This window comes from Cupressus sempervirens, chromosome 10 (genome assembly GCF_028749045.1).
Source record: "Cupressus sempervirens isolate cs-2001-9-10 chromosome 10, ASM2874904v1, whole genome shotgun sequence".
NCBI lineage: Eukaryota > Viridiplantae > Streptophyta > Pinopsida > Cupressales > Cupressaceae > Cupressus > Cupressus sempervirens.
This window is the reverse complement of record NC_143127.1, coordinates 598,822,100-598,840,722: the sequence shown is the minus strand read 5'-3', so window position 1 is coordinate 598,840,722 and position 18,623 is coordinate 598,822,100. Positions and strand designations below refer to the sequence as shown.

General features: G+C 29.2%; 1 pseudogene; it reads left to right on the top strand.

Moving 5' to 3' along the window:
• The first annotated feature begins 6,712 nt into the window (after positions 1-6,712).
• LOC149535284 (25S rRNA (cytosine-C(5))-methyltransferase NOP2A-like) overlaps positions 6,713-18,623 on the top strand; it is a 72,990-nt pseudogene continuing 61,079 nt past the window's right edge.

Genomic DNA, 18,623 nt, shown 5'->3' with positions numbered 1-18,623 from the left:
GTGCTCTATCATAGTATCTCAAGGGTATACAAGAGGATCCAAATCCTAACCTTGCGTCAACTATCCTAGCATATAGGACAAGTATCTAAGTTAATTACCTTTTGAATTCATCAAGTGACGTTGATTCAAGATTTTGACCCTTGAGTTTGAATTCGTACTTTATCTTTTAGATAAGTTTTCTTATTAAGTTTGTGGGTCAGTTGTGATTTTTTGTTATAATTAAATAAAATAAAGATATTATTAAATGATTTAATTTAACAATATAATTATAAAGAAAAATCAAATTTTAATTATATTTAATTAATTGAGAAATTAACTAAATAGAGGAAATAAATTTAAAGATTAAATTAAAAGTCCAACTTTGGCATAATTATAATTATTTACTTTAATAATAATTAATTTAGAATTTTCATTTTATTAATGAACTCTAAATATTATTATTAGTTAAATTAATAAATATAATTTCTAATGATGTCTTATTATTTAATAAATGCAAGTGAGAATAATTTAAATCAACTTTGAAAGTTGTAGTAATAAGTGATAATATTTCATTAAATGGGTTTAAATAAATTAACAAGAGTTAGTGTTTTACCTTTCCCATGCCTTGAGTGCTAGTATTGGCTAGGATGGGAGTGGAGAAGATTCTTAGTTGCGACCATGCCACATTAGTATGCCTTGTCTGTAAGAAAGGATACGGAGGCCAGGTAGAGTCACTAGGGGGCCAGAGTTCAGAGAGGTTAAAATTTTAACCATATTGTTGGCTCATGTGATGACACTTTCCCACATGCATATTAGGTTTCCTATGTGTCTTTTTTGCCTCTGGGATTAGGTTTTACTTGTGTACTTGGTACCTTTGAGATAGGTTGCTATCAGGATTCCTTGACCTAGATTCTTGTTATGACTTCTAGATTGTTATCCATTTGGGACTTGAGATTATCTCCTTAGCATGGTGGGAGTGGGCCATTTAGGTTCCATGAGGTTGGGTGGTAGCGTTTCTTATACCATTGAGATCCGGCAGTTGGATGTTGTCACTGGATGTACTTGTGAATTTGTTCTATTCTTTTGATCTTGTGATTATGTTCTATGGTCATATTCTGATTTATTGTACTTTGATTATTTGGAATGCTCTAAGATGTTGAATGTTATCATGATGTATAATCTTTTAGCATTTCATACCATGTGACTTGTACAAAGGATGATTATGCATTTTGATAATGCCATGTGACATCTTATGTACTTGTATATTATTTCATTTGATTTTGTACTTATGGTTATCCTATGACATGGAATTTTTTTACTTATTAGATTTAATCTTAATAAAACTTATGTATGTGATTTAATGTCATGGAACCCTTAAGAGATGTAACTATTAATGTATTGCTTTGTATGAATGTGAGTTATTGCTTCCACTATGTTATCTCTTGGTGTTTTAATCTTTCAACAAATTTTTTTTAGAAAACTTAGTGACTTAATAGGTTAATTTCTTTTGGGTTCCCTAGTAGCGCATTACATCTAGTATTAGATCCTGAGTTTCAATATTGAGAACTTTGGGCATATTGTGCACCATCAGTTAACAAATAGTTAAACTTGTAACAAGATTAAACAATAACACTTATCAACCAAAAATATGAAGGAAAAAAGTGGAAACAATAGAACTATGAAAATAAAAGTTGGATTCATAATTATTGGTGTTTCAAACATTATTTTGTGTCTATTTATTTCATCTTTTTTATATTAGTAGCAATAGTAGGCTTAGGAGTAAGCCTAAGTCTAGGGGGGGTGGATGTAGTGCCTACCCCTAGTTTACTTTTCATGTTGTACTGTTGAATTCTTTTAGGCTAGCTTTTATGATTATGTGATATGATTTAGTGGTACTTGGTTACCTAATTTGATTGATGTTATTTCATACTTAGTTTATATATTTGATGAGCTACTTGATATTCGGTTATTCATGTGTTCATGTTTTTTTTTTGGTGATGATGCTTTGTATGTTTATATAGTGATTTCAGTTGTTTCATGATGATAGTTAGATGGATGATGTATATATAATTTTTTTGGTTACCCCATACTTGCATGTTTATGGTGTACATGTACATTTTACTTTATGTTTGATGTTTCTGATGTGGTTAAGGGAGGGAGTCATAGTCACTTGCTAGTTGGGATCTACATGATGTACCACTCCTCGCCATTGCCTATTTTGTTTAGTTATATTTGCATATGTACATGTTTGGATTTTATGTATATTGCAAGTACTAGACATTGAATTCCCTGAATTACCAAGATGAACGTGCCTTACTGCAGTATCTTAATGATAAAAGAGGGGAGATAGTTCCCAAGACCAAATCCTAACCCTAAGCCAATTATCCTAGAATATAAGACAAGTATCTGAGTTAATTACCTTCATAAATTTGTCAAGTGGCGTGAATTTAAGATTTTGACCCTTGAATTTCAATTCATACACTGTCTTTTAGATGAGTTTTCTTATTAAGTTTGTGGGTCTATTGTGATTTTTAGTTATAATTAAATCAAATAAAGACATTATTAAATGATTTAATTTCACGAAGATTTTACAAAGGAAAATAAAATTTTAATTATATTTAATTAATTGAGAAATTAATCAAATTGAGGAAATAAATTTAAAGATTAAATTAAAAGTTTAAATTATTGATTTAATTTAATAATAATTAATTTCAAAGTTAGGCAAGAGCCTACAATGTAATGGTAAGTTGTGAGCCTCTTATTCGGGAGGTCAGGGGGGGTTTGAAAACCCATTGTAGAATTTTATTGAAAGATCTGTCTAATTCATGTCTTCATGGTGCTTGCAAAATGCTTATTAACTTATTATATTAATCTTTGGATAAAGAATCATGTTGTAGAATTTAAAAAGGAAAACTTATTAATCAAGAAAATGTGACTGAGGAAAAATAGTAGAAAATTTTAGAAAATTATTATGACCGTATTGTTTTAAAACCCTTTAAATTTTATTATAGAAAATTGGAAGAAAACAAAAAATTGAACAGTTAGGATTTGAACTTTAAATTTGTCATGTATTTATCATGAGTTTTATAAATAAAGATAAATATTCTTCTTATATCTAAAATAATTTAATTGTAAAATTTATTGGAAAAGCAAAAGATTAATTGAGAGAATATCATGTTGTAGCTAAACTTATACATGCATGTGAAAACAATTTACTAAATATAAAAAACTAAGTATATAATGGTTGCATGATTTGAGAGATCAAAGGCATGCGAAAATACTAATTGAATGTTTATTTTTATTTTTTTAAAATTATAATTTGATTTTTGAATTAATTTATTTAAAAAATAAAATAAAAATACTTTTTTTATGATTAATTATTAATTTAAGAATTTTTTAAAAATAATTATAAATTAAAAATAAATTATTTATTTATTTTGAAAAATATTTATTTTAAAAATTAAATGAATAAATACGACTTATTATCTTATAAGTGAGATTTTTATATTAATTCTTTAAAAAAAACTCTGAGTGAGTTATAACTTGTTATATATTTATTAATGCAAGTGAGATGATAAGTTAATGCATATTTATTTGTGACGTAGCTATATTTTAAGAAGAGTTATAGTTGAGTTAACTTTATAATCATCTAGTTATGAATATTTAAATATTATGAGGGAAATTCTAAATAGTTTAATTATAAATATAATTTTAAGTTTATGTTATCTCAAGTTGCAATATGAATTAAAGGAAAAGTAAATATTAATATAAGGCTTAAATAGAAGTCAAATTAATATTCTAAAAATGAAATTGATATTAAGATTTAATCTAATAATATACATTTATGTTATTATAAATCATTCATGATTTAAGATTATTTAAATTAATAACACGGTAATATTGCATGATTGATAACCTTTATACAACTGTGATACAATTATAAAATGTAAACATGATTTTGATACAAATCATTTTTATGGAATTATATTTAAAATAAAAATAAATAAATAAAACTAAAAAATGACTAAATAACTGAAATTGTTTTAAATGCATGTCAAGATGTAATGTTTTATTTTGTGGTGGGTTTGGGGGAAACATAGTAGTTTGACTAGATAGGCATGTTTACTAGAGGCGTGTGAAGTGGTTGTTTTTGTGACGCTTTTATGTGATGTTATTTTGTCACGATTATTTTATTCCCAACCAATGTGCTATATCCATGTGTTTGTGTGATGAGATCGAGTTCTTTTTTGTAAGCTCATGTATTGTGTTTTTCTCGGTTTAACCTATGAGATTTTTTGTAGTGCCTGCCCTCATTTACATTTTTCTAGATACATTGTTGCTATCATGGTTGAACTCTATTAGACTAGTTTTATGTTGATGGTTAGTAGCATTGTTTTGAGACTATCATATATTGTATTACAGATTCAGTTGATATATGATTATTACATTACTTTCAGTTATTGATGATGATTAGTTAGATGGTTTATTATCACATGTGTTTTCTTATGGATACTTACCCCATACTTGCATGTGTATGGTGTGCATGTTTGTTCTCTTTATGTATGGTGTTTCTAATGTGGTTAAGGAAGGGAGTCATAGTCACCTGCTAGTCGAAATCTACACAATGCACCACTTCCTGCCATTGCCTATTTAGCTTAGCATATATATATATATATATATATATATATATATATATATATATATATATATATATATATATATATATATATATATATATATATATATATATATAGTATGTACATGCATGGATTTTATGCAGGTTGCAGGTATTGAGTATCGACTTCTCTAAATTGCCAGGATGAGCGTACCCTATCACACTATCTCAATGGTAAGAGAGGGGAGATAAATTCTCAAGTCCAAATCCTAAACCCTTAAACCATTTGTCCTAGAAAGGTAGGACAAGTATATGAGATGTTTTACCTTCTAAATGCATCAGATGACGTAATTCATGATTTTAATCCCTTAGATTGATTTTGCATGGATTGTTCTATGATGGGTTTTCAGATTTAATTCAGGAAGTCTATGGTGAATTCTCTATTAATTAAGTCTTAAATTAAAAAGATTTAATTAATAATTTAATTATTTTGGGGAAAATTAATATAATATCATGATCTTTAGATATATATATTTTAATTAATTAAATGAGAAATTAATTGAGTAGAGGATTAAATAAAAGAAATTAAAATTAATAATAATAAAATAAATAATAATAATAATAATGATGATAAAAGAATTGAAATAAAAGTTATAAGTTTACCTAGGAGTTAGCGCACAAATTAAGCACATGGTGTCTACAACCTTGTGACTCATTTAGAAGGTTGGAAAAAAATCGTGCTTAGTTGTCAAAACTTATCTCATCTTCTAGTTGTTTCTAGAGACATTCTAGGTGCTTCCTGAGAGTCCTTTATATTCAGGCACTCCTAGAAGCTCGGAGAGCGTGTTTGGAGGACCAAGAACATTGGAGAAAGAAGGAGCTTGCTCTGCAGATTCTAAGGAGAAGTGATTTAGCATCAGTGTCCAGGTAGACACTCATAATTTTTGCATATGATATTTCACTTCATGCACTTCTTGTCTTCTGAATGCTTTTTGAAGATTTCATGTGTTGAATATCTTGGTTGTATGCATTCTTGTCATGGATATTTAAATTTCTATATGAGGAAATCCCACATGTGTAGATCTGAGGAATATATGGGACTAGGGTTTTCAGATGCTTATGGACAAACCAATTAGAAGGATTAATAGGTAAATTTAGAGAACGATCATTTTAGGAAAAAATTCTTAACTTATAAAATTGGAAAGCCCTTTTTGTTTAAAAATTATGTATAAGCTCATAAGCATTATTGTAAATGTTTTCTTTTAAAAATATACAAATATGTTTACAAACTTGCATATATATATATATATATATATATATATATATATGTGTATGTATATATATATATATATATATATATATATATATATATATATATATATATATATATATATATATATATATACATATATATATATATATATATATATATATACATACACATATATATATATATATATATATATATACATACACATATATATATACATACACATATATATATATATACACATATATATGTATGTACATATATATATATATATATACATATATATATATATGTACATATATATGTACATATATATATATGTACATATATATGTACATATATATATATGTACATATATATGTACATATATATATATGTACATATATATGTACATATATATATATGTACATATATATATATATATATATGTACATATATATACATATATATATATATATGTATATATATATGTATATGTATATCTATATATATGTATATATACATATATATATACATACATATATATACATATATATATGTATGTATATATATATGTATATATACATATATATAGATATACATATACATATATATATACATATATATATATGTATATATATGTATATATATATGTGTATATATATATCTATACGTATATAGATATAGATATACATATACATATATACACATACACATACACATATATATGTTTATTTAAAAATATTGTTTTTGTTTTAAAAACGTCACAAAGAAAATGATTAAAATGAAATCATTTTAAAAAAAGGAAAATTTTGATGCGCATTCCGAAAAAATGTTTTAGAAAACATTATAAATTTTTTTTTATTGAAATGAGAGGGGGACGAATTGTACCCCCCCATACCCCTGGGGGTGGCAGAGACCTGCCGTCACAGGGACTGCGACGACAGGGGTACTCTATACCCATTGTCGGCGCAGTAACTACGACCGCAGGTATTGTGTACCGCGACAGAGGGTTATTATTATGTTTTGTTTTTATTTAAAATTTATGAATTTGTATATTAATGAATTTCAATTTTAATATTACATTGTTATTAAAATTATTAAATGTTAATAACTTTTAAAAATGAATTATTATATATTATTAAATATTAATTATTATATAATATTAATATTAATTAATATATTTATTATAAATAAAATTTTATTAATAGATTATTTCTTTAATCATTTTATAATATTTTAGTTTAATAATATAAATCTAATTTAATCGAATTTAAATGAAGGATAGATAAATGAGGATGTATTGTATTTGTTTGCATTGAATTTTTCTATGTGTCCTATTGGAACATGATGGGGGTCTTTTTCAAATATTGTATATATAATATACTCTTAGAAACATCTTAAAATATTGATTTAATGGGTTATGGGGAAAATATTGTTATCTATCAAACAAATACATGGGTTAGGTAAAATGTACAAATTTCTCCACTCAATATCTAAATTTGAAAAAAATGAAAACTGAAATCCCCACACTTAATTCAACTATGTGATTGTTACGAACCAAAACATGTGCTTGCATTTTGTGCTTTCTCTATGCTTCTTGTTTTGGGTTTGGGTTGACTAGTTGGTTGACCAGTTATAGGACGTCTACCAGGGGCTCGAGGGTTATGATTTGTGATGTCATGATGATGTCTTTTGTTCTCGATCTTTTTAAAACACAACCATGGTTATGAGATGACATGTTGATTGATATTGTTTCTAGTTTTCTTGTGTAAGCTGTGATATATGTAACCATTTATGAGTATCGATTAGTTGTATTTGGATTATTTTCTAGTCACCTTGAAGGGATTGAATTGTTTATTTGATTTTGATGATGTCATGTTGTGACATATTTTGACTCGACCATTTTGGAGTCATGATTATCAATAGATGCTTTTTAGTTGCTCATGGAGATTTGATGCTCTTATTGTGGATTATCTTTTGATATTTTTCCAGTTGCTTGTATAGGACTGTGGTGATTCTATGATTTATGATTCCATGAGCCTAGGGTAGGTTATCTACTTGTAGTGTTGGGAAGTGGCTTGCAATGGGGGTCAGGGCCCTAAGAGGCTGCCAGGGTAACTCATTGTAAGTTGTTTAATAAGTGAAAACATCACACCTAATACTGACTTAAATGAACCTAATAAGATAATTGTTTGTTCTCGCCCATGCCTCGAGTGCTAGTATAGACTAGGATGGGAGTAGAGAGAACGCTTGGTTGTGACCTTGTATTCTGTAGTATGCCTCGTCAATATGAGGGGATACTAGTGGCTGCATAGGGATCACTAGGGGGCCGAGGTCTATTGAGAGACTACCAGGGTAACTCTAGTGTGATCCATGTGATGACACTTTCCCGCTTACATAGTAGGTTTCCTACATGTCTTTGTGTGCCTCTAGAATTAGATGTTGGTTTATGTTGGAACCTTTGAGTTAGTCTACTTTTAGGATTCTTGGACTTAGAGAGTATTTGTGCTATGTGATTGATAGCCTATTTGGGACTTGAGATTATCTCCTCAGCACGGTGGGAGTGGACCATTTAGGTTCCATGTGGTCAGGTGGTAGTGCTTTTCCACTCTTACCATTTGAGATCTGTCTAAAACATCACAGCTGATGCATTCTTTGTTGGCATCTATCTTCATTCTATTCATAGATTATGATGGTGGACACGTATCCTTATATTGATGATTAGCATATGTTAGATGCTGCTATTTACTTGTCTTATGCTTTACTTTTCATGATTAGATTACCTATGCACATGTCGTAGTATGTTAGATTTCTTTCTACGTATAATGTAGTATGTTTTAGGAGTGACATTCCTACTATGATAATACCGATGATCTCTTCCATAACTTGGGATGTTACGCACGGAGGGATGGCTAGGACCCATGATGGTATAATGATGCTATTTATGGTTGGGAGGAACCGTGCACTTAAATAATTATGTGTTATGATTTATGGTTATCTCTTACAATGGATGTTTATATCTTCTATGATGATGTATCATGTATGACATGTGGTTTAATTTACTTTATTGCACTTGCATCATGGATTAAAATAGGATGATGTACTTTATTTAGCGCATGTATATTCTTGTTAGCCTTTCATACCCTATGGCATGTACAATGGATGATTGAGCATTCTGAAATGTAATTTATTAATGGACATTTGGAACCAAAGTATATTGTTTAAGAACATTGGACTTTTCATTATTATTTCATGTGGATGTGGTATTAGATGGAATCAATATTAGTTAATTTAAATGTGCTTCAACGTTAAGGGATCCTTAAGGAATGTAACCTAGTTTTTTATTGCTTCTGTTACTATGTGTATGTTGTGAATGGTTTTACTTTCATATTTCAAAAAAAAAAAAAAAAGCCACCAAACTTAGTGAAACTTTAGGTTAATTCTTTGGATCCCTTGGCAGGGCATTACATTTTTGGCCAGTTATCTATTGGTGTTTTCTAGTTGCTTATATAGGACTAAGGTGACTAGTGTGATTTATCTATTAATGCTTTATAGTTTCTTCTAGAGGACTGAGTTGAATGATATGATTTTTCTATTGGTGCTTTCTAGTTGCTTGTATAGGACTGAGGTGAATATTGTGATTTATCTATTGGTGCTTTCCAGTTGCTTGTATAGGATTGAGGTGAATATTGTGGTTTTACGAGATATACTTTTTATGAGCTTAGGGTAGGTTATCTTTGTGTATGCTGGGAAGTGGTTTGCAATGGAGACTAGAGCCCTAAAGAGGCTGCCTGGGTAACCCATTGTAAGTTGTATTAATAAGTGATAACATTTCATTAAATGGGTTAAAATGAATTTAAAAAAGTAAGTGTTTTACCTCGCCCGTGCCTCAAGTTCTAATACAGGCTATGATGGGAGTAGAGAGGATGCTTGGTTGTGACCTTGCCTAATTAGTATGCCTTGTCTATAAGAAAGGATACTAATCCCACATAGAGTAACTAGGGGGGCAGAGTCTAGAGAGGCTGCTAGGGTAACCTTTGAGTTGGCTCATGTGATGACATTTTCCCACGTGCATATTAGGTTTCTTACATGTCTTTTTTGTCTCTAGGATTAGGTGTTACTTGTGTACTTGGTACCTTTGAGATAGATTGCTATCATGATTCATTGACCTAGATTCTTGTTATGAATTTTGGATTGTTATCCATTTAGGACTTGAGATTATCTCCTCAGCATGGTGGGAGTGGGCCATTTAGGTTCAACAAGGTTGGGTGGTAGTTTTTCTTATACCATTGAGATCCAACAATTGGATGCCATTCTTGGATGTACTTGTGCAATTATTTTATTCTTCTACTCTTGTGATTATGTTCTATGGCCATATTTTGATTTATTGTACTTCAATTATTTGGGATCCTATGAGATGTTGTCTCTTATCATGATGTATATTCTTTTAGCATTTCATACCATGTGACTTGTACAAAGGATGATTATACATTTTGGTTATGCCACATGACGTCTTATATGCTTGTATATTATTTCATTTGATTTTGTACTTATGGTTATCTTATGACATGGACTTTGTTTACTCATTAGATTTAATCTTAATAAAAAGTATGTATGTTATTCAACATCATGGAACCCTTAAGAGATGTAACTGTTAATGTATTGCTTTGTATGTATGTGAGTTATTGCTTCCACTATGTTATCTCTTATTGTTTTAATCTTTAAAAAAAAAGTTTAGCAAACTTAGTGACTCAATAGGTTAATTTCTTTTGGGTTCACTAGCAGGGTGTTACACATGGTGCTATCCCAATTTGACTTCAATATTTTTAAATTTCTATCTCAAACTTTAATTTGGTTGTTAGATCACCCATGTGACCTACATTAGTTAAGCTCGATGTAGCAATAAGATTTTTGACCTCTTTTACATTCCTTTCGATTACCTCAAGATGAGGTATAGCCAATGATTGCATTTCATTTAACTCTTATCTAGTTTTTGCTTCTTCATTTAATAAATCATGTTGAATTCTACTGAGAATTTTTATCTTTGAATAATTTAGTAAGTGCATATGTACTTGTCCTCATGTCTTCACCATCATTATTCAATTTCACCTTAGTGTCACGAGTGATTTGGGGAATATCATTCAACTTTTTAAACAATGAAAGAATATTTTGGACAATAGTGTCCAATTCAATAACCAAAGAGATCATCTCTACTTGTTGTGCAGAAATGGTTTGTGAAATAGTCTCTAACACTTTATCTAGAAATTTATTCTCAAATATCTCGATCAGTTTAGCCTGTGCATCTATATCTAGCTCTTTTGAAACTTTTTAACTATATAAATAATTTGATCTAATATGGGGTCTTCTCATTCAAGGTAACCTCAGGAGCACCATCAAGTAAGATATCTTTAATATCATGCAGAACTTTTTTTTTTTTTAATGTTCCTTCCTCATTCTATCTTGATCTTCTTTTCTGGAGTCTATCTCTCCATAAATTGCAAGTATATTATAGTATAAAGTGTTAAGAATAAATCAGGTATAATGATTACCTGTCAAGAGCAACTAGCTTGTTCTTCACTGAGCTAGCTCCTCCTCCTCCTCCTCCTTCTGCTTCTCCTCCTCCTCATCCTTCTACTTCTTCTTGGGCTCAATAATGGCATTTGTGGCACTAGAGCTTGGGTCTCTTGATCTATCAGTTTAGGTTCATATTCCTTCTTGGTCTCATCTTCCTTATCTCCTTGATCAATTGTAGTAACTACCAAAGTTTGTATTTGTGTCCCTTGAGGCATTTCCTTAGTTTGTTTTATTGTAGCACTATTTAATTCACCTTTCTTCATCTCTTCTTCCTTGTCCTCAAATACTATTGATATACTATAGAGTCACTCCAAATTATTTTAAATCATATTTCTTATTTTCACTATAAGAAATTGGTTTTCCTTTCCCAATATTTCCCTCACTCAAAGGTCCTTGGGATGATGGTTTTTTTCCTAAATGAGAATCTTTTTCTTTATTCTCAATTATTTCTCCTTGAGTTTGAGTGTTTCCAACATCCACACTATCATTCTTTTTCTTGATATCTATATGATCTCCTTGAGTATCTTAATCCCAATGCTTGGTTTGAATTTCATTTGTGTCCCTTTAATCTCCATCTATATCTATAGGAATAATATATGCTAAATAATGTAAAGAACTAGTAAGAATATCATTTACATTTTGTGGTTTTTTATGTACTTTAGAATTTGGATATTCTTTAACTTGTTCAAAAACAAGTGCAAAGCCAAGTATATGAGAATAAACTGACTCAGTTAATACTAGACCTTCTTCATTATGCTTTGGGTCAACCATGACAATTTCATCTTTCCTTATTCCTTCAGCCAAATCTTCACCTATTAAATATTCAATAATTACATTTTCTTCATTCCCAATTATATTCTTGAGCATTTGATGTACAGTGTCAACCACATCTTGTAGTAAAATATTTCCATATTCATCTTCATTCTCAAGTTCTTTGTGCTCGATGTCTGCTCCTTTTTACAATTTTTCCTTTGCATCTTTGATTTGGTAAACTTGTTTCCAAATCATTTGTGCATCTTCATCAACATATTACAATTTTCTTGGTAAAACATATAAAGATCTCCTTTTTTTTATAATTTATTTTATGCTTCTTCACAGCTTCACTTATCTCTTCTATAGTGTTCTTTGGAATTAGTATTTCTAATGACCTTTCTCTCATTTACTTTTTAGTTTTCAAGGCATATTTCCATCCATTATCAATCTTCTATTATAGCTCATCAGGGATTCTATCTCCTTTTTTTATGGGCACAAGTTTGAAATTTGTCATCATCATTCATAGTATCATACTTAAGAAATTTAAAAGTGGAAAAACCTGCACATTTTTCTAGAGAATCTTTCATCTCATCAACTATTATAGGCCTCTTATGTACAACAAATCTACATTGGTTAATATCATCTAATTCTATCATTTCACTATCTTCCTCTTCATTATTGATAATCAATTTTCTTCTCCTTCTCTAGTTTGGTTTGTTGGAAGATTCAAAAAAAATCTCTCTTTTGATATATCTTTGGTTAAGATTATGTAGGTTTAATAATTTTAGCATATCCTCTCTTTGTTGGTGGCTCAATAGTAGTAACACCACATGTCCTTGATCTTGAATTCTTCAAGATGGTAAGTGTAGCCAATGTTTTTCTCTTCTTTGTCTTCTTTTCATGTTCAGTCGTAACAATTTATTTTCTTTTACCTTCATCCTCCTCAACATCTTCACCCTTTCCCTCGATAATCATTAGGGTTGTATCCTTCTTACCTTCACCAAATTCACCTTCAAGATTGCTAATCATCTTCTAAATGTTCTTCTCTATCCTTGGAGATGTGTTGTTTATTTTGATTCTTTCTTTAGCAACTTCATATGTACCAAAAGGTGTAGCAATCTTATCAATGGGCTCTTTCAATAGTTCATCGATAGCCTCAGTTCCATGATCAATGTTAACTTCATATCCCAAGGGTTTCAACCATGTATTTCTAGGCTCATTAGCTTGGATTAATATATCATCAATATCAAAAAGAAAAAAAATGCCATCCTTATATTTGTCTACAAGTGCAAGTGGAATTATATACCTTTGATGCATCCTTGTTTTAAATTCTTTGAAATAAGCATGTATAACACTCTCAAAATTATCACCAAGCCTCTTAATATACTCATTAATCTTGTAGATGAAAAGTGTATATGCTTTCTAATTCACTCAACCAATTATAGAGAAAAAAATTGTATGTAAAAGAACATACATAACAACAATAATCCAAATTTCTAAGTATTTGACTTTTCCACTAAGTTTTCATGTTCTCAACTAGTTGCTATAGTTGTAGCTTAATAAGGTCGAGTTTTAATCCTTTCTTCACAATTTTAGAAGCCAAATCTATTGCTCCACAAGGTACACTATTAGTCTACTTGATTTCTAGATCTTGTAGGCAACTATATAAGTAGAAAATCTAGTTTCAAGGTATTCAATTAATACCCCTTTCAGACCTCTACCATCCCATATGGCTCTCATATTATTTTCAATTTCATTCTTTGATGATTGCTTGATGGATTTGGCTTTATCTATGATTAGGTAACCCATAACCATGTGAATAACACCTTGAGTGATATTTACTAGCTCATCAAGCCACACAATCATATTGTTTTTGAATTATAAAGTAGCCAAAACAAGGGGGTTGGCCCATACAAAAGACAAACTAGACTACAACTAGAAGATTACCAACAAAATAGAATTACCCCCTACTACTACTTCAAAAAAAAAACATAATATGAAGGAGCGTAATAATAGAGCCCACGTGCATCCTACTAAGATTGCTTGGAATAGTAGCATAAGTGACATAATTTTTAAACAAAGGCATAACAACCTTAAAAACTACTAAGTCCAATAACTAGCAAACCATTAAACAAAAAATAGGAAGTAGCAATGTAGTGCCTACCCCTAGTTCGCATTTTTGTTATCATTTCCAAACTCTTTCAGGCCAGATTTATGCTTGATGATTAGTAGCATTGTTTTGAAATTATCATATATTGTTTCATATTCAGTTAATTTATGATGAGATTACTTTGGTACTCTATACCTCAGGTATGTATGATGATTATTACAGTATTTTTAGTTATTGATTATGATTAGTTAGACATATTATCATATGTGTTTTCTTATGGATAGTTACCCCATACTGCATGTATATGGTGTGCATGTAGGTTTTCTTTATGTATGGCATTTCTGATGTGGCTAAGGAAGGGAGTCATAGTCACCTACTAGTTGGGATCTACACGATGCACCATTTCCTACCATTACCTATTTAGCTTAGAATATTGTGTTTTTACATGCGTGGATTTTATGCAGGTTGCAGGTTACCAGATACCAACTTTCCTGAATTGCCAAGATGAGTGTACCCTATCGCATTATCTTAATGGTAAGAGAGGGGAGATAAATTCTTAAGTCCAAGTCCTAAAACTTTAAGCCATTTGACCTAGAAAATTAGGACAAGTATCTAAGTTGATTACCTTCTGAATGCGTCGAATGAAATTAATTTGTGATTATAACCCTTTAGTTTGATCTTGTATGTGTTTTTCTATGATGCATTTTTCATATTTTGTTTTATGAGTCTTTGGTGATGTTTCTATTAACTAAGCCAATTTAAATTATTAAATTAATGATTTAATTTTAATTGAAATTTATTATGGTAATTTAATATTTAATTTATTGAGAAATTAATTAAATAAAAAGAATTAAATTTAAAGATGAAAGTTATAAGTATAATTTTAGAACATGATAATATTTATTTAATTTAATAATAATATATTTAGAGTTCATTTTAAAATAAATATTAAATATTATTATTTAAGTTAATAAATATTTTATCAATTAACATTTTGAAAATAAGTTAAAGCATAAAAAGATATTAATTTATTAAAAGTTTTAAAATTTCATGAAGTATGCATGAGATTAAAATATATCAAATTAATTTAAAAATGAAAAATAATATTAATTTATTAAAAGTTTAAAGATTGCATTAAGTGTGCATGAGTTTAAAATTTAATGAATTAATTAAATAAAGTTATTTTATAATTCATAAATGTGAATGAAAAAGATAAAGAAAGATAATAAAGAGTTAAAGTTTGGTGAGCTCAGAGTCCTCTCGGGTGATTGCACAATTAGTGCCCCGATTTGAGGAGAGAGCTCCTTATCATCAATTGAGGGTTCATTTTCAAAGGACCATGAATTCTGGAAGAAGAAAGAATTTTGGAAGAGAAAAGGTTTGGAGAGGGGGAATTTCTCTCACAATCTTCTTGGGTGTAGTGATTAGCATCAGAGTCCAAGTAGACGCTTGTGATTATTTGCTTAATTTATTATGATCTTTCTCTCCTTTCTTCATCATGTCTGTTGAATGGTTATCTGAAGAATCCATGTGACGAATGTTTTAGTATTGTGAATTTCTAGAATGTTTGTTAAATTCTCTAAACACGAAAAAAATTAAAAGATCAATATAATCTTTCTTCAATAGATTTTAAAAAAATGAGAATCTGAACAGGGAAGGGTATTGTATTAAATTCAAAAATTTCAATTGAAAATTTGACCGGTTGGTAATATTTTCTCTATCAGTTTAAGGTTGGAACTTTTTATTAAAAAAATATTTTAATGCAAAAGGAAAAATTTTTAATTAAATTTTATATTAATAAAATCTTATAAAATAAATTTATTTTAAAAAATGAATTATAAAAAAATTATATATAAATTTTAAAAAATTAATATGGAAAGGGTGGGGAGGAGACCCCACACCCCACCCCCTCCTCTTTATTTTTCTTCCCCGCATGTGTACACAGTGGACTCTGATGTTAATGTAGTAAGTACTACTACTGATGCAATGTACTATGTTGCGGCAGCAACATAGTTGTGTTATAAGCATCATGTGGGTGGGTACTTTTTTAAAAAAATTATTAAAATTTAAATTGCATGTTATAAAATTTGCTTATTAATATATTTATTAATTAATATTAATTTTATTGAATGTTATTTAATATATTAAATTTTATTTAATAGATATTAAATATTAATAAATTTTAATAAATATAAAATGTTAATAAATTATTATTAGTTATTCTTTTTATTAATAAACTAATAATTGTTTAGTTATAATTTAATATAAATTATATTTAAATAAATAATTATTTTAATAACTCAATGAATAAGTGATTTAAATTTTAAAAATATTTGATTATTATTTTTAATTAAGTTATTATCAAAATGATTTAGAATCATGAATTATGAATTTATATGAATATTTTATATAATTATTAATTAATTTAATTAAATATAATTTAATTAGGATTAATTAATAATGGAAGTTGTTCAATTAAGTTATAAATTTATTTAATTAGTACAATGTTGATTTTAATAAAATCGTAGATTATTTTATTGAAAATCTATTATTATTATTTTAATAATTTAAATAAATAAACTACCCTTAGATTATTTTTAGGAAATTGACTTAAAATATAATAGGGGTAATTGGGTGAATTATTGAAAAATAAGAATGGGTTAATTGTAAGGGTGAACTGTAAGACTTATTTACTTAATTGAAATGTACATTGAAATGAAAATTTAAACCTTACATTTAACTCAACCATATGTTTCAAATCAAACCAAACTGTGAGACTATTATGTTTTCTATGTGCTATCTATGCTTTGGGCTTTTGGGGTTGACCTAGCTTTGACCAGTCTTAGGATGTAACTAGAGGCTCAGAAGTTCTATGTTTGTGATGTCATGATGATGTTTTGATCTCAATTCTTTAAAACCAACCATGGTAATGTGTCTAGTATGCTCTATGATATTTATTGATCTATTGATTGTTATTGTTTTCCAGTGTTCTTGTGTGATGCTGAGGTGAATTTATGACATATTTGACTTAACCATTTTGAGTCTTCGATTAATTATTTTTGAGATGCTTTCTAGTTGCTTGTAGAGAACTGATGTGTTATTGTGAATTATCTTTTGATGCTTTCTAGTCACTTGTATAGTGAGGTGATTTTACTATGATTTTTTGATTTGTGATTTTATGAGCTTAGGGTAGGTTATCTATATGTAATGTTGGGAAGTGGCTTGCAATGGGGGTTGGGGCCCTAAGTGGCTACCGGGGTAACCCATTGTAAGTTGTTTAATAAGTGAAAACACTACACTAAATGGGAATAAAATGAACCTAATAAGAGTCTTTGTATGTTCTTGCCCATGCTTGGAGTGCTAGTATTGACTAGGATGGGAGTAGAGAGAACTCTTGGTTGTGACCTTGCATTCGTAGTATTCCTTGTTAGTATGAGAGGATACTAGTGACCTCATAGGAATCACTAGGGGGTCAGGGTCCTAAGAGACTACCATGGTAACTCTAACATGATTTGTGTGATGACACTTGCCCACTTACATAGTAGGTTTCCTATGTGTCTTTGTGTGCCTCTAAGATTAGATGTCAATTTATCTTGGAACCTTTGAGTTAGACTACTTTTAGGACTTCTTGGAATTAGAGAGTACTTTTGATATTTAGTTTGTTATCCTGTTTGGGACTTGAGACTATCTCCTCAACACGGTGGGAGTGGGCTATTTAGGTTCCATGCGGTCAGGTGGTAGTGCTTTTACTCTTACCATTGAGATTTGTCCATTGCTACCATGGCTAGAGTTTCCTTGTTTGCATTTCCTTTCATTCTATCTTTGTATCACTATGTTGGATGGTTATATCTTATGGTAGATGTTTATATCTTTTATGATGGATGGTTTCATTTAGTATATTGTACTCTATATCATGGATCTGAGAAGGATAGTGCAATTCTATTTTTATAAATGTATATTATTTTAGCCTTTCATACCCTGTGACATGTACAGTGGATGATTGAGCATTCTAAATTTTATTACCAAGTGGCATTTGAAAAAAATGTATATTATTTAAATGAACATTGGAATTTTAATTATTCTTTCATATAGATGTGGTATTTGTTAGACTTAGTATTAATTAAATTTAAATGTGATTCAACATCTTGGGATCCTTAAGGAATATAACCTGTTATGTATGCTTATAGTTGATTATATATTTTTTCTTCCACTACTTTATATAACAATATTTTGGAGTCCTCATGGGACAGGTCCTACTCCTAGTTATCCTTTAGCAAGTGCACTCTACTTTAAACAATTTGAGTCCATTCTATCTTAAATACCTTAAAAAATGTAGTGCA